This window comes from Meles meles, chromosome 2 (assembly GCF_922984935.1).
Source record: "Meles meles chromosome 2, mMelMel3.1 paternal haplotype, whole genome shotgun sequence".
Classification (NCBI taxonomy): domain Eukaryota; kingdom Metazoa; phylum Chordata; class Mammalia; order Carnivora; family Mustelidae; genus Meles; species Meles meles.
This window is the reverse complement of record NC_060067.1, coordinates 208944665-208962093: the sequence shown is the minus strand read 5'-3', so window position 1 is coordinate 208962093 and position 17429 is coordinate 208944665. Positions and strand designations below refer to the sequence as shown.

At 51.4% G+C, this 17429-nt stretch overlaps 1 protein-coding gene across 7 annotated transcripts in view; it reads left to right on the top strand.

Moving 5' to 3' along the window:
* Positions 1-6545: 6545 nt before the first annotated feature.
* ARHGEF10 (Rho guanine nucleotide exchange factor 10) overlaps positions 6546-17429 on the top strand; it is a 93773-nt gene continuing 82889 nt past the window's right edge. For 5 of the 7 annotated variants that reach the window (XM_045991642.1, XM_045991635.1, XM_045991607.1 and 2 more), the window contains exon 1: positions 6546-6618. The gene's annotated coding sequence lies outside the window, so the exon portion shown is untranslated. Of the gene's footprint in view, positions 6619-8458; positions 8585-8840; positions 8860-17429 lie in introns of those variants that run through there. The other 2 variants (XM_045991617.1, XM_045991625.1) reach the window with 2 other exon arrangements.

Genomic DNA, 17429 nt, shown 5'->3' with positions numbered 1-17429 from the left:
GACGACAGAATCAGAACAAGTGCTGTCCTCCGACGTGTGGCTGGGGCTCAGACGTCCCACTTCTCACTAATGGAGAACAGGTTTGGGGGGCAGGTGCTCCTCGAGCCGTGGCCTGCTCCAGGCTGTGTGTCTTGCTAGGCATGGATGACACCTGTCCTTGTCAGCACTGAGAACTGCGGCTTGTTGAGGGTAGAACAAGGGCTCTTGGAACAGAAAGGAACCTTCTAGATCATCCATAGGCGTCTCCTTCCTTTGTCCCTTCTTTAACAATTCTTCCCAGCTCCAGCTCCTCAAATTTGGAACTGCTCTGCCAGAAGCTTGGTCTGGAGGAGAGGAGGGTTGGGGAGAGGATGGGGGAGGGAGATGGGGGAGTGTGGGGGAGGGGATGGAGGAGAGAGGGAGGGGATTGGGAGAGGGTGGAGGAGGGGATAGGGAGGCGGTGGGGGGAGGGAGGAGAGGTTGTGCAGTCCGCGCCCATGTAAGGAGGGGTGCAGCCCTTCCGATGGCTCTCAGAGCCCCAAGCCTCAGCCTGCTGGCTTCACGGAGCCTCTGTCCCCCTCCCCCACTCATGCCGCAGGTGTTTCCCTGTGAAGCTGCTGTCCTTAGAGCTGTCCGCCTCGGCCTCTCCTTCCACTGGACACAGAGCAAAGCAAGAAAACAGCTTAGTCGTTGTTGCAAGTGCTCTGGGAACAAAAACATCCCTGTTTCCCGACTGGAACAATGCTTCCTTCTCCCCACCAGCTTCTAGGATCTGTCTGAAACAGAGGGGCAGTGTTAACCCCTGATCTCCCCCAGGCCCCTCCACGCTCCACTCCAGTTCTTCCGCCTTCTTTCTCCCCTCCCCACAGCGGCTGTCCACGCAGCCTGCCATCCCTCCAAGGGGACATGGGTGGGCAGGACGTGCGCTTGTTTGAGGCGAGTGGTGACAAGGACACAGGGAGAGAATGCGGCCTCCGCACGTAGGGCGCCTGCGTGATGACTGCCCTCTCCCCGCTTTCCTGCCTGTCGTTTTCCGCTGACCGACACACATTCCAATCCGATGGATGGGATCCGGGCTGAGTTAACGCAGCCAGACCATTTCCTCTGGTCAGTCGTTTGTGTCCCGCTGTCCCTCTGGGGCGTTTGGCAGCTGGAGACAGGTTGGGGTGGGGGGGGGCTCGACACCCTGCAATTCACGGCTCCCGGCCCCGTCCTGCAGGCCATCTTTGTCCACAGCCACACCGCCCACCAGGTCCCACTGGGCCGCTCTAAGTAGGAAGCTGTCTGTAACCAACCACCTGACCTTGAAACCCAGCTCTGTCCAACACCTGTGCACGTAACGGAGCTCCCAGAACAGAGCCCTGAGCAAGGAGAGGAGGGCCTGGTCTGCGGGGAGGGGGCACCAGAGGGGGCTCGCCTGTGGCTTCAGGACCAGTTGCAGCGTCGCGGCCCAGGCGGTCAAGCTTTCTCTGAGTCATTCCAAACTGCTTTGTGGAGATACCACTGACATAGGAGAAACCGTGTGTACTCGAGTGTAGACGTCTGCGCGCGTGTGACCATCACCACGGTTCAGAAAGGGAGCCCGGCCACCCTCCGCCGCTTAAGACCACCTGCCCCATCAGAAGCCCCTCCTGGCGGATTCCTGAATGGCTTACGTGTTAAACTAGTTGCTTGTTTTTGTTTTTATCTGAGAACTTTGTCAAGACACAATATGGTCAGTTGATCGGCAAGGAGGCCACCCTGGGAAGTGAACGGTGCAGCTCCGCCCCAGTGTGCATCTTTGACTCTGTCCTCAGGGACAGGGCACTGGGGAGGAGGAGGGGAGGGGAGGGAGACAGGGTGGATGCACTTCCCTGGGAGTCGTGCCCCAGGGCCTTTGTGGCCCCTTATGATCAGTCCGCTCCATCCCCTGGTGGCCCACATGGGGTGGACTGTCCCCTAGGAGGTCCTGTGTACCCACCCTGTGCCAGGTGTGGTCAGCAAGCTGTGTGGGGAATGGCACCCACAGTGGGACCATCCCTGGGACAGGGCTTCAAGGGTCAAGGATGGCACAGAAGGAGAGGGGCTTATGGAAAACCTGCCGGAGGGTTGGAATGGGGTAGGGCTGCAGGCCGGACAGACCGCAAGACAGGCCGCTGGGGTAGGGTTCCACACTAACTGAACACACAATGTGCGTCTGGCCCTATACTTGGTGTTGGGAGGCTTAGAGGAAGCTTGAGGACTCCCATGGCTCAGACCCTCAGTGGAAGAGCCAGACACACGAGAACACTGGGGGCCGAGACTTCTAAGCGGTCTCACGCAGCCTGGGGCATCGGGGAGCTTTCCTTAACCCAGCACTGCGTGCTCTGAGCTGCCGCCCAACTGAGACCTCCCTGGTGCCACATCTGCTGCCCCCAGGCTTCACGGCGGTCTTTGGCTGCGCGGCACTGGCTGGGATCCCTCCCGCGTGCTGAGTACTCTCCCGTCACACCATCTGCACTGTCCCTTGACCACTGACAGAGCCTTTAGCAAACACTCACACTCGCGGCTCTGGGTAGAGTGCCAAGCAGGTGCGTGCCCGTGGCCGCATTTAATCTCCACTCCCACCCGAGCTGGGAGCCGCCTATTGCAGCTTAGAGAACACGGGGCCTCAGTGAAGTTCGTAACATGTCCAAGGTCGCCCACTGAGAGGTAGCAGAGACCTGGCCCTGGGGGACAGGGTTCCAAAAGCCGGTTCTGCTCTCCCATGCAGCTTAGGACCGGCACCCAGGAGCCAGGGCTCATCTCCTTAAGCAGCTCCTCTCTATTCTAGTGACAAGATCCAGTGCGTAGGTCTAGAGGCAGGGTCAGCCAGAGAAATGGAACCACTAGGAGACAGATTTGAGAGGTCCATTTTAAGCAGGGGCTTGGTTGGTGGGATGCCGGGGGAGACTGGGAGTCAGAAAGCCCCGGGCGGTCTGTGGTGCTCTCAGGCGGGAGCTGAACCTCTAAGTCTGCACAGGTGTCTGTTGGGTTCTCTGTCCGTGGAGGACCCTGGCTCGCACACCCGTTCCTGCTGCTCAGCAGCCCGATTAACTCTTGCTGTGGTCAGTCTAATTTTAGCCTTTCTTGTATGCGTGTGATGGTATCTCATTGTGGGCTTCATTTGGATCGTCCTGAAAATTCCACTGTTGAGCACCCTTTCCTGTTCTAATTGGCCATCAGGGAATCTTTGGTGAAGTGTTTGTTTTTAAATACACTTTTTCTTGTTGGTTTGTAGGAACTCTTCCCTGGTAAGTCCTGTAGTTTGTGTGCAAACCCTCACTCCCAGTCTGTGCTGTGCTTCTCATTTTCTTAACGGTCATGAGATCCGCAGAAATGGCCCATTTTTATGGATCCATTTCGATCCTTTAAATCCTAGTGCATTTTGTGTCCTACCCTGAGATTGATATTTTCTACATTTTTTCCCCAGGAATTTTATAGTTCAAGGCTGTGATCCATCTCAAATTTCTAAATTCCATGTTTAATGCTAATAAGTTATTTGTAGCTTATTTTGGATTTTCTATGTACACAATCCTATTATCTCTGCATAGTCATATCTTCCCTCCTCAATCCTCACACTTTTTTTTTTCTCGCCTCATAACACTGGGCAGATTTTCCGGTACAATTTGAACAGAATAGTGATGTGTGAAGATTCTAACGTACCTTTCTCAATATTTGGTAGAAACCGTAGACAAAACATTGGGGACAAATATGACCAAACTGACCTATATGGAACATTACATAATACACACAGAATGCATTCAAGTGCTCACAGAACATTCACCAAAACACACGGTCTGTTGGGCCATGAAGGAAGTCTACAAATTTTAAAAGCCTGAAACCCTATAGATTATATTCTTAGACCACAGGAAAATTGAGCCATAGTCATAATGAAAAGAAAACCAGAAAGCCTTTCAATGTTTACAAATTGAACCTAACTTTTCTTTATCTCCCAAGAGTCAGCGAGGGATTCGCAGTTGAAATTCTCCACCTTTCCCGCACGAGGGAAAAGGTAACTACTTCTAGTTACGATGCTGCTACTGTATTGTCCTCATAGGTCCCAAAACGCAATTTCTGAGTGAAAACAATGTGTCATATTGTCCTCAAGTTTTTGAAAATAAGCTTGTGAGCTGTCTATTAGAAACGTTGATTCAATCTGTTTTCATTCTTCTGGGACAATAAACAGCCCCGAATCATGGTATGACTGACCGAGCACCCGCTGTGTGATACATCACACGGGCTCTTCGTAGAGTTCTCCCTTTCAAACTCCTAAGTGGAGATGTGCCTGTGATTAGTCACATTTTTATATGGTTAGAGACTATGTAAGTCACACAGGATTTTATCAGGGTCAGAAACCAAAGTAGCTCAGATGCTCTGTGTAAGTTCTTTCCCTGCAAATTTTGAGTGCAGGACCCCAAATGGACCCCAAGTGGACCCCAAATCCCGGTTTATTCTACATATGGTGCTATTTTCCCTCGCACCTCAGGTTTTAGTGACCTGGAAATGTAACAAGCGTGTGGCTAGCTGGAATTAATTCAGCTGGCCTTTTTCTTTTCTTTTTAACCTCTGTCTATTAAAATTATCTGGGTGGAAGACCTTTGAGTAAGGTACTCAAATAACCCTAGGAATAGAGACATTGCAATGTTTTTCTGATTTTACAGTCACTGGAAGGAGATATGTTTTCTCACTGGTTCAGCCCCCAGTATCTTCACAGCAGGAAGCAATTCTGAAACAGTATTTAAAAATAGCTCAGCCTGTTCCACAAAAGGAGCAAATGCTAATGGTCAATATTGCTAAAATATTCCCTTACCTACTGTTATTTACTTCCCAACCCTTGTGGTCTTTACATGTTGTGACTATGATTTACATCACTCAAAATTTGCAGGGAAAGAACTTACACAGAGCATCTGAGCTTTAGGGGTACTTAATGTTTAAATTAACTGTGACAGCTACTTTGTTCTGTTCTAGAAGCCCAGTGAATGGGGCCAGAGATCTCTAAGATGTCTGGCAGTTCTAAGATTCTGACTTTAAATTACTTCTATGACTCAGAGACTTGGGCAAGAAGGGGAGGAGTCCAGCGGCTGGGAACACCTCTGTTAAGCTGTAACCACGTAACATTCTGTAGGTGTCACTGTGGTTTCTTTGTATTCTTGTTAAAAATTGTCCCAAGTTCCCCCACTTCAGTCATAATTATAACAGTAATCCGTTTTCTTTTTAAATTATAAAATGGGGCTCCTGGGTGGCTCAGTGGATTAAGCCTCTGCTTTCTGCTCAGGTCTGCTCAGCAGGGAGCCTACTCCCCCCGACCCCCTGCTTACTTGTGATCTCTGTCAAATCAATAAAATCTTAAAAAAAAATACTGCTGGTTAACAACAGCTCAGAGGACGATGTTCTTGTGCATGCTGGACCCTTGGGTGCAGGCCCAAGCATTGTGAGTTCATCTCCAGCCACAAACAGACTCATAGTAGGATGCTTTGACAGCCTAAGAAGCACGTAGCCATTCCAAGGGTGGAAACAGAAGGGGAGGCTCTTCCCTCTTAGAGCACTAGTTTCAGGTTCTTAAAATTGCCTGGGAAGGGGCGCCTGGGTGGCTCAGGGGGTTAAGCCTCTGCCTCGGATCAGGTCATGATCTCAGGGTCCTGGGATCCAGCCCGGCCGCCCCCATCGGGCTCCCTGCTCAGCGGGGAGCCTGCTTCTCCCCCACCGCCACTCCCTTCTCTGCCTGCTTGTGATCTCTCTCTGTCAAATAAGTAAATAAACAAATCTTTTAAAAAAAAATTACCAGGGAAATGTGTGAGATCCTTGCATATCCTAACGCCCAAGCCTTGGCGGGCCTGGGAGCAGCTGACCTTCTGCACAGCCAGGACCGCCCCTGCTGGCAGGACGAGCTCCCGAAGGGAAGGTGCTCTCCGGTAGTCTGCAGCACCAGGGGGTCCGCGGGGAAGGGCCGGTATCTGGGGGGGAACCCACACACGACCCCGCCCACGTGTGCAAGCTCGCGGGTCACAGGAAGGTCCAGGAGTCTGGGGGGGTCCTACCCACGACCTCGCCCACACGTGCAAGCCCCAGGGTCCGCGGGGAAGGGTGCGTGTGTGTGTGGGGGGGGGGGGGGGGGTCTTGCCTACTGACACGCCCACGTGTGCACAGCCCCAGGGTCCGCTGCAAGGACCCGGTGTGTGTGAGTGGGGGGGGTCCTGCCCACGCCCACGCGTGCAGAGCCCGAGGGTCAGCAGGAACGGCCAGGAGTCTGGGGGGGGTTCTGTCCACGATCCCGCCCACGCGTGCAAGCCGGGGGGCTCCGGGGGAAAGGGCTGGTGCCTGGAGGACCCTGCCCCCCCCCAGGTTGCCCCCACCCCCCACCCCGCGCCCACGCGTGCGCAGCCAGGCGGGGCGTTGGGCTTAGGAGGGGCCGAGGGCGGCCACGTGGCCCCGCAGGAATGCGCGGGCGTGAGGGTGGAGCGCGGTCGAGGATGGGCAGGCGCGGAATCCAATGGACTCCCGGCACCGTCGGATCTGGCCAATCAGGGCGTGGGGGTGGATCTGCCTCTCTATGGGCGGGGCCGCGGCGCATCCCCGGGCGGCAGAAGCGGGGCAGGGTGAGGGGCGCTCAGAGGGACGGCGGGCGGGGGTCCAGGAAGGGTGAGTGCGGGCTGGCGGGCCGGGGTTCTTGAGGGGCGAGATCGGGCCGGGAGGCGGGGATCCCGGGGGGACGATGCGGGCCCAGGGCAGGAGAGGGGGTCCGGGTGGGGGCGTGAGTGCCTGCCAGAGGGAGCAGGGGTTCCAGGGGTGGGGGGAGGCGAGGTTGCGGTGCGGAGGCTGCGGGCCGGCGGGTGGAGGCGGGGGTCCTTGGAGGGAGCGTCCAGCGAGTTAATCGCGGGGCCGCGGATGAGTGTTTTTCCTCTGAAGCGCGTCTTTTGCCGAACGCTCGATCAGTCCGGCCGGGCTGTGAATCCCGCGCTGCCCGCCGCCTGAGGTCTGCGGGTCCGGGCGCAGCGGCGCGGGGTGTCCCTTGGTTCCCAGGAGCAGTGCAGGTAAGGGACCCAGCGCAGCCCCCAGCTCCAGCGGGGTGCGCCCTGTGCCTGCCTTCGGCCCAGCGCACAGTGCAGGTAACGGGCCGTGAGCGGCCGCGCAGCTTTAGCAGGGCGTCCTCCTAGCTCCCCTGCGCACAGCCAGCGCAGCCCCCGAGCTCCCGAAGTGTGTCCCCTACACCCTTGGGCACAGACAGTGCGGGTAAAGGATCACAGGCAGCCTCCCAACTTCAGTGGGGTGCCCCCTGTCCCCTGGCACGACAGTGCAGGTAGCAGACCATGAGCAGCACCCCCAAGTTCAGCTGTTACCCCCAACCCCCGCGGCTACGCACAGGTGTGGCAGTAACAAGCCCATGAGCGGCTGCTCCCACCTTCAGCGTTGTGCCCTGTGTCCCCGTGTCCCCAGGGTTGGTGGTAGTGGGCTGTCAGGATCCTGCAGGAGAAATGATGAGTTGAGGTATTTATTTGGAAGAGTAATTTCCCTTTTTCTCCAGAGACAAAGTCATTGGCCTGCTTTAGGATGAAGGCAAATGCTAGTTAAAAAACAGGTGTTTCCCCTCACCCCAGAAACTGAAGCAGGTGTGCAGACTTCGGTGGGGAGATGCCTCCTTCTTCCCACCTGGCCACACTTCTCTGTGGGACCCGAAGTTCTGAACATAAACACAAGTAAATGATTCAGCTTGTCCCAGAGCATCAACGTTCGGAAAACAACAGCAGATATATTTGATGTCATGTACTATTTATGGTCGTGACTCACTTTCGCTAGAGGTAAAACTTCTCATTAACCCCAAACCTCCTGGGCTTTTCTTTTGGCTCTAGTTGAGCCACAGAGTAAAACTGGAGTTGCCTGCTGCATTCTGGACCCCGTGCAAGGGTTACTTAGTTTCCCTCCAGGTGCAAGAGTTACTTAGTTTCCCCTCAGCAGGTGCAAAGGTTACTTAGTTTCCCCCCAGGTGCAAGAGTTACTTAGTTTCCCCTCCACAGGTGCAAGGGTTACTTAGTTTCCCCACAGGCTGAACGTTGCAGGGAGTGTGGTTTTCTCTGTTCATTTATTGCTTACAAAATGTAATCTGAACATGTTTCCTAGGAAATAACTTTTATTAGAGAAGGAAGATGAAATTTATTGTTTGTAGTTTTTTAAAACATCATTTGCTCCTTAATCTGGCAGCATTCATTTGATTGGCTCAGGGATATGATTTAGTGGCCAACATCGTTAGGTCAGTGTATCATGTCTTTTTGTCATTAGATACAGACTTTGATGGTGTCTTGTCATTTGTCTAAGATGCTCTTTCCTAACTGGTTAGTCTTTCCATCAAAAGAGTTAGAATTAGGGTAGATGAAAATTCAAACTGATTCAGGATAGCCTTCTACCTTTTAAAAGTTGAGCTTGACTTTCTCTAAATTTACTGTCTATCATCTAGACGTTCTGAAGTGCCATATTTTCTCTGTAGTTTCTTTTGTGGTGTAGTCAGAAGGAGAATCTTCGGGAATTCTTTCGGATGGAGGCACGCTGGTGACTTCAAGGGGCTTTGAGAGGAGCCCTGGAGTGAGTTCTGGAACTGCTTGCGCAGCCCTGGGTGAGTCAGGTTATCCCACAGAGCTTCTGTTCACTCCTTACGAAATTGCTAGAAGGTAGTACCTATGGCTTATTACACAGAAACTTTCTGCCTAATGAAGAACAACTAAAACCGAGGCGAGTTGGGCTGTATTATTCTGTGAATAATACTTCTAAAACCCCATCAGGAGATACGGTATTTTATTGCACAGGGAGTCCTCGGAAGGCTGCAGGGAAAGACTCAGGTCTCAGAGCACGTTCGTGTTCCGTTGATCCCGGACTCAACAGTTTGCCCAGGTAGGAAGGTGAGTGCAGAGAAATACGACAGATGGGGAAAGGAGGTGATAACCATTCAGGAGGTCGCCTTCTCCCTTTCTCATGAAAGCCTTGGACCAGTGTAATTCTGACAGGAGCGAGGAATCCTGGAGCGTTGCAGCAGACAGGGCAGTTCCCGGTCTGCGGAGAGCTGCCAGGGGTCCCGCAGGAGAGTGGAGTGTGTGCTGCAGGAGGGTGTGGGCAGGGCTGGCTCCAGGGGTGGCCGTGTGTCCCCCCTGTGACAGTTGTGACAGGTGAGGGCTGTGATCAGGTTGCTGGCTGAGGACAGGGAGGCCCGGGTGGAAAGCTGGTGGGGCCCCTTCGCCTGTGCCACCGACCTCAGCAACACACACAAGCTCTTCCTGTCCCTGTCCCTCTGGTTCTGACTGCTCCGCGGCACCAGGCCGAGACGCTGGCTCGGGCTTCTTTCTTTGCGTGTGTGTTAAGTTTCAAAACCTCAATGATGGAAATGACGGGTCATCAGAACCTCTGTTCCTCTTGTATTTCCTGCTCTCCTCTAAGTCACTGCCGTGAATTGTACCTGCCAGGGGAAGGGATGTCTGTGCCTTATTTCCTATTTTAATTAATGGAAAAATGATCTTTTGAAATACTAAAAACCTTTGTGCGTGTTCATGTTTTTCTCTTCCGTGAACCCCCTATCTAATATCTAAATAATATTAGAAATTATTTTTTAATGTAAAACAGCCTCAGAGCTCTAACAGGGTGCCATGGCCATTGTGCGGGGAGAGCTGGAGAGGGAGCGTGCTTGCTGTTGGGCTTGGGGAGTGGCGCGTTGTGCTTGAAAAGGAAATCGAGGCCCCACAGTGGGGGGCAGGTGGGGGGGTGCTATGCACCTGGCGGCCCATCTCGGGCTCTGAAACCTTGACCCGGTGAATCACTTATGACTTGACCTGGGGAGTTTATGAAGAAAACAGAATGAACCGTGGAGGGCACCTGCATCCTTCGCCCTCGCACTGCTCCATGGGCAAAGGAACCCATTGCCCGTGAGGCGTGTCAGGATCCCTGAGGGTATGAGTTTGCTCCCTGCGAAGAGGGTCTGTATTCATCCTTATCTGAACCAGAGCCATGCTCTCTGGCTCTGGAGATCCAGACCCTTACACATGGACATTATTATTTTTAAGAAAGAAATACGGACATTTACTTTGAGGTAGAAATACCAAATGGAAAACCACAAAGTCACATGTAGACGTGAGAACCGAACTTGTGTTTCTTTCCTTGGTATGGGCAGCGTGGGGCTACCCGGATGAGGAAGGCCAAGGCATTCTGTTTGGATTGAAGTGAGCTGTGCCCGCGGAGTGCTCTATTCTCTCCTCTTCTCTCAAGGGGAAATGGTGGGGACTGGAGCCGATGTGAAGGGACGGGAGACAAGTGACCGGAAGAGCCGTGTTCGCGCTGATTTGCTCCGTGTGCAGTGAGCAGAGGTTGGAAGCCTGGACTTGGAAGTGCTGGTGTTCAGGGAGGTTGTGGTCCGAGTTTCCCGCACATAGAGTCACCCCGCTGGTCTGCCTCCTCGGACAAGGTCCTGCCATTTTCTAAGGGCAGCTTGAGAGTAGCTTGAAACCCTAGGTCATTGGCTGAGTGGTCTGGATGGGACCCCTGTGTGGGCTAGTGTAGACACAACCCAGGGAATTCCAGAGCTCATGATGAGCACATTTCTGAGGCCGGAGTTCGTTTCTCCGTGAGAAACCTTGAGCTGGGGTAGAAAGAATTCACTGTGTCTTTTTACTCCGGGTGTGAGCAGGTCTGAGCCTGGCCGGGTTGCCCAATCAGACAGCCAGGAGGTTGTGGGCTGTTGCTTGCTCCCTCCCAAGGACAGGGACTGGGCTCCCCTCCTGCCCTGTCCTCTTGCTGCACAAGTGATAAGAAAGTTGCTTCCCGTTTGGTTCTCAAGCCGGCGGCTCAGCTGGGGGTGGGAAGCAGCCCATGGCGGCGTGGACCATGCCCTGCGTGCTGCCTGCTCCCAGGGCAGAGCTGCTGCGCAATGTCATCTGCGTGGGTTCTGCGAATTCCGCCGGCAGAAGCTCTTCTTCCAGAGCCACGCCCCTGAGAAATCCTCTCTCTGCTTAGCTGTGCTGTGCGGAAGAGGTCAGTGTTCATCTGGAACTGAAATCTCAGCTCCTGCCGTTAGGTTCCAAGGCCACACGGCACACCAGTCTCCTTGGAGCTCTCGTTCCAGAAGGGGTCTCATGAGCCAGACAGAGACTGAACCTGGGCGGCGGCTGCTGCTGCTTCAGGCTCCTTCCTGAAAACCATGCAGCAAACCCTGGTTTGTGCTGATGTCCCAGGAAAGAGAACAGGTGCACCATTCTGCCCCAGCACAGGATGACGCCAGAAGTCTATCACAGGTGGCTGGTGCAGGGAGGAGAGGCTGTCTGTTTCCCAGGACCTTGGCCAGAGGGAGATTTGGACCCTGGGATGCTTCTCTGCTCAGCTTTCTCAGATGAGCTCATCACTCAAGGGGAGGACGTGTGTGTGCTCCCCTGGAGTCGAGGAAGGTGTCTGCTTCCAGGTTTCATGTGCAAGGGGATTCCTCTTTTTTTTTTTTTAAGATTTTATTTATTTATTTATTTGTCAGAGAGAGAGAGAGAGTGAGCACACAAGCAGGCAGAGCGGCAGGCAGAGGTGGAGAGAGAAGCAGGCTCCCTCCCAAACAAGGAGCCAGATGTAGGACTTGATCCCAGAACGCTGGGATCATGACCTGAGCTGAAGGCAGTGGCTTAACCGCCTGAGTTCCCAGGTACCCTAGTGGGTTCCTCTTATGGCTCATTTTCCTGATGGTCTTCAGGGTGCCCCAGGTGGACCCATTGTCCCGGGCATCCTGACTGTGTAAGAGCTCTGGACACCTTTTCCTCCAGGGCTCTGCTCTAGGAAATTGGAGGGAGTCTGTGGTGAAACCATCCGAGTAGGCCTCCACTTCCCCCTTGCTGAGATGGTGTGGTGACTATGATAAGTGGTCTGGAAATGGAAAGCAAGAGACAGGGCTGGGGTGCTGAGGGGGGGAGGGTGGTGGTGCTCGATAGTCACATAGGGGCCGGGTGGGTCTTCACTAGGAAGGTGATGCTTGAGTGAAGTTCGAAAGAAGGTGAGTGAGATCACACCAAGAGCTTTCTATCGGAAGGGAAAGCATGTGCAAAGGCCTTGGGACAGGAGCAGCAAGAAGGTCCTGTGGTCACAGGAGACGGCTTAGGACGTGACGTCAGGGAGGTGACAGGGTGACAGAAAGCCATTGCAGAGCTGTGACCCTGTGGAACCCTGTTTCCCTGGGCCATCCTGGCTGCAGTATTGAGTTCAGATGACACAGGGTTGAGGATGGGCAAGGGAAGTCAATGATGAAGCTTTTCCAGGAACTCAGGCAGAGATGGGCTCCAGTGTGGACCAGACAGGCGGCCTTGGAAGGAGAGGCTAGTGCTATTCTGGGCACCTGTTGAAGATGGAGCTCACAGGGCTTGCTGGTGGGTTCGATTGGGAATGGGAGGAAGGCGGAATTGAGGTAAGTCCGAGCTCTTGTGGGTTGTCCCGATCAAGGCGAAGGAGGAGGTTTCTGGGGGGAGGAGGTAGTCCGTGTTCCACCTGCTGAGGAAGGTGCCTTTCAAAGGGGCCTGCTGATGTGTGGGTCTGGGGGAACTCTGGACTTCTACCCCTCAGCAACTTTCATGTACAAGTCTCCCCACTCTTCTCGAAGTTCATGGTGAGACACTTGGTGTTTTCGAAAGATCTATGTTATTACCGAGCTCCAGTAGCGAAGAAACCTGAAGAGGATTTCCCTCTTATGAACAAGCCAAAAAGAGGGCATTGCGTTCAGCATCTGTTTTGTGGGGAACCCCTACAGGCGGTGTGCACCCCAGCCAGCCCCTTCCTGGGCACTGCTCTCCGCATCCAGCCACCAGCGCTTTGAATTGTGTCGGTGAGCCTCTGCTGTGCTTTATCTCCATGTATTTTGGGTATCCCTTAGGATGCTGTGTCCTGAGGCCTAAGAAAAGCCAGAGAGAAGTAATTTTGGGGTCTGACACGCTCACTCATTTTTCCACATGAATGAAAAGTCATTCCTTCTTCAGTTTACACCATTTCTGTTGTGAAAGATTTCATAGGAATACTGTGCTTTTGGCTTGCTGGGGAACCTGTACCCCATCCTGCAGGGTTAGCTTTCGTCTCCGTGCTGCACAGAACCTTCCATGACTCACGCATTGTATCCTTGGAATTTTGGATCTCTCACACCCTTTGTTCATTTTGCCCAGTCTCCACCCCTGGCAACCGCCGACCTGTTCTTTGTACTTATGAGCTCATTTTTATTCCACATAAAATGAGATCATATGGGATTTGTCTTTCTTATTTCAGTTAGCCGTCAGGGCCATCCACGTTGTTGCGAACAGCAGAATTTCTCTCGACAGCAGAACACCCCCTGCACATGTAAGCCGCTGTATTTCTCTTTCCGTTCAGCCTTCAGTGGACGCTGACGTTGTGCACACGTTGGCTGTTGGGAATAAGGCTGCAGTGGATGTGGGGGTGCACATACCCTTTCAAGGTCTTGTTTTTGTTCTTTTAGGGTAAATATCCAGAAGTGGGATTGCTGAATCATATGGTAGTTCTAGTTTTTGTTTTTTGAGGACCACACTGTTCTCCAGAGCGGCCGCACCAGCTCGCCTTTCCACCAGCAGTGCAGGAGGTTCCCCTCTCTCCGCATCCTCGCCAGCACCTGTTGTCTCTCATCTTTTTGACACGAGCCATTTGGACAGGCGGGAGGCAGTATCGCATTGTGGTTTTGATTTCCATTTCCCTGATGGTCAGTGATGTTGAGCATCTTTTCACATACCTTTTGGGCACTGGTAGGTTTTCTTTGGAAAGCTGTTCAGATCCTCTGTCCATTGTTAAGTTAGGTGGTTTTTGGGCTACTGTTGTAGGAATTGTTTATACATTTTGCATTTAACCCTTTATGAGATACGTGATGTTCAAGCATTTGTTAGGCTACCTTTTTATTTTGATGATGGTTTCCTTTGCTGTGAGGAAGCATTTAGTTTTAAGTAGCGTTATTTATTTATTTATTTAAATGTGCTGTTGTTGCCTTTGATGTCAAATTCAAAAAGTCGTCACCAACACTGGTGTCCGGGAGCTTACTGTGTTTTCTTCTCGGCGTTTCTTGTCTTCTAGGTGTTTATAGTTTCAGGCCATATGTTGCCGTGTCTCACCTATTTCAAGTTAAGTTTTGTGTATGTCGTGATGTAGCGTTTAGTTTCATTCTTACACACTGCACATGTCTGTTGAGTTTTCCTGGCTCCATTCGCTGAAGACACTGTCCTGTCTGCACTCTGGGTTTCTTGGTTGTAAATTAGGTGAACACGTGTGGATTTATCTCTGAGTTCTCCCTTCTGTTCTGTGTGTCTGCTTTTATGCTGCTCCCAGACCATTTTACTGATTCCTGGAGCTTTGCCATGTAGTTTGACATCAGGGAGTGTGATGCAGCAGCTTTGCTCTTGCTTGAGGTCGCTTTGGCCATTTGGGGTCTTTGTGGTTCTTTACCAATTTTAGGATTGTTTCATTGTGAAAAACACTGTTGGAATTTTAATAGGAATTGGATTCAGTCTGTAGATAGCTCTGGGTCACATGGACATTTTTAACAATATTCTTCCAATCCATGAACATGGAATATCTTTTATTTTTTTTAAAATTTGTGTCTCTTTCAATTTATTTTATCAGTGTCTTAGAGATTTCATTGTATAGGTTTCTAACCTCCTTGGTTAAATTATTCTTAGTTTTTTTTTTTCTTTTTGATGTGGTTGTAAGTGGGATTGTTTTCTTAATTTTTCTGATGATTTGTTATTATGTATGGAAATGCAACTGATTTTCACATATTGATTTTGTGTCCTGCAGCTGTACTAAATTAGTTTTAGCCATTTTTTGGTGGAGTCTTTAGGGTTTTCTATAGGTAGTGTCATGTTGTCTACAAATAGTGATGATTTTCTTCTTCCTTACCAATTTAGATGCCTTTTTTTTTTTTTTTTCTTTTCTTGCCTAATTGCTGAGGTTAGGGCTTCCAGTACTATGTTGAATAGATGTGGTGAGAGGACATCCTTGTCTTGTTCCTCTTCTTACAGGGGAAGCTCTCAGCTTTTCATTGAAGGGGATGTGAGCTGCAGGCTTACCACATGGGCCCTTTATTATGTTGGGGGATGTTCCCTCTAGACCCACTTGTTGAGAGTTTTTTTTTTTTTTTTAATAAATGGATGTTGAATTTTGTCAGCATTTGTCTGCACTGATTGTAATAATCATATGACTTTTATCCTTTTTGTTAGTACCAGGTCTCATTGGTTTCTTTGCAGATATTGAGCCATCCTTGCATCCCTGGAATGAATTCCGCTTGATCATGGTGTTTGATCTTTTTATCGTCATGCTGGTTTTGGTTTGGCACTCTTTGGTTGAGGATTTTTACAGCTTTATCAAGGCTGTTGGCCTGTAATTTTCCTTCATTGTACTGTCTTTGTCTGGTTTTAGTGTCAGGGTAATGCTAGCCTCCTAAAATGCATTTGGAAGTGTTTTCCATTCTTTGTTTTTCTTGAAGAATTTGGGAAGGATTGGCATTCTAACTTTAACGTTTGGTAGATCTCATCAGTGAAGCTGTCTGGCCTTGGATATTTGTTTTTTGGGGAGGTTTTTGATGATTGATTCAACCCCCTTACTAGTAATTGGTCTGTTCAGATGTTTTGTTTCTTCGTGATTCTGTCTTTGTAGGTTGTTTGTAAAGACTCTAGTTTGGACATTTGTTCACTTACAATAGTTCACGTTAGTGTCTCATGATGCTTCGTGTTTCTGTGGTGTTGTTTGAATGGTTCCTCTTGTAGTTCTGGTTTTCTTTGAGTCCTCTCTCTTTTTTTCTTAGTAGGTCTAGTGAAAGGTTTGCGAGTTTTATCTTTTCAGAAAAATGGCTCTTCATATCACTGAGGTTTTCTATCATCTTTTCATCTTTATTTCCTCCACCCTGATCTTTGTTATTTCCTTTCTTCTACTAACTTTGGGCTTAGTTTGTTCTTCATTTTCTAGTTCCTTGAGATATAAAATTAGGTTGTTCATTGGAGATTTTTCTTGTTTCTTAATGTAGGTATTTATTGCTACAAACTTCCCTCTTAGAACTGCTTTTCCTGCATCCCATAGGTTTTTTTAGGTGTTAATGTTTCCATTTTCATTTGTCTCAAGGTATTTTTTCTGATTTTCTTTGGATTCTTCTTTCCCTCATTGGTGGCTCAGTAGGATATCGTTTAATCTCCACATATTTGTGTCTTTTCTCATTTTCTTGGGGTTGAGTTCTGGTCGGATTGTCTTGTGTTTGGAGGAGGTTCTTGATACTATTTCAGTCTCCTTAGATTTGCTGAGACTTGTTTTGTTGCCTAAGCTGTGCTTTCTCCTGGAGAACATGCGTGTGCACTTGAGAAAAATGTATATTCTGCTTTGGGAGTGAATGTTCTGTGTTAAGTCCGTCTTGTCTGATGTACCATTGAAGGCCAATGTTTGTTATTTTCTGTCTGGACCATCTGTCATGCATACTCTACCCAAAGACTCGGGCTCAAGGAGAAGACGCCCACCACTCTGGAGGGCTGCAGGTCATGGAGTCCCTAGTCTCCCACTTATCATCATCTTCATGGTCATGAGCCTCTATTCTTGCCCTGTGGCCTCCCGAGTGTTGCCCTCCATCTGATTGGCCATCCTCCCCGGTTCTCCAGCCACATCAGTCCCTGATCAGATACCTCTGTGGGTCCCCTCTGAGCCCAGGATGAGGCCCTGCACTGGCAGGGGCTGCAGGTCCCCATGGCCGGTGAGCCGCTTCTCCTTCCATCCTGGGGCCTTCCTCCTCTCAGTCTTCCTCCGGGAAGCACTCCCTTCTTACCCACTCTGGGCTCCTTCTCACCTCATGGAGTCTTAGCTGGCTCTATGTCTGTGTCCCTGCCACAGGCCTGCTGCATGGGCAGAGTGACTGTGCCATCTGGATACCCTGCTCTTCTTCCTGAGGTCCACGGTGTGGCCCCAGCCGGTGTTGTGTGTGTGGGCAGCCCCAGCACCCCCGGGGCGGGATTGGGAGTTGCATCTTGCAGGGAGGAAGCAGGTAGGGCTGGGCCTCCCCACTCCCCGCAGAACTGCTGGCCCTTGGTGTTTGAGGAGCGGCTCACTGTGCTCTGGGGTGACGGTGCTTATTCTGGGTCTGATGCAGTAGCACATCGGCACGGGGCCCTTCTCTGTGGGAGCCCCTCAGTACACTTCCTGTACATGGTACCCTCGCTGTGGGAATGGGAGTGCGGGGCAGCCCCTCCCCAGGTGGAGCCCCCCCCCCCCACACACACAGTGGGCAACCAGGGGCATGGACCCTGGCCCCAGAGCCTCCCCAGAGACTTCCGTTCTGAGGCCTGGTGTCCTTGTGTGCGAGGTGTCTAAACTTGGAGTTCATGTTCTGCAGGAAATCTCTGTGCGCATGGTCTTAGGGGAGGGACTTGCGATTTCACTGGGGGTCACGTCCTGAGCTGACCCTTCCCTGGGGTGTTCGCCCCCGT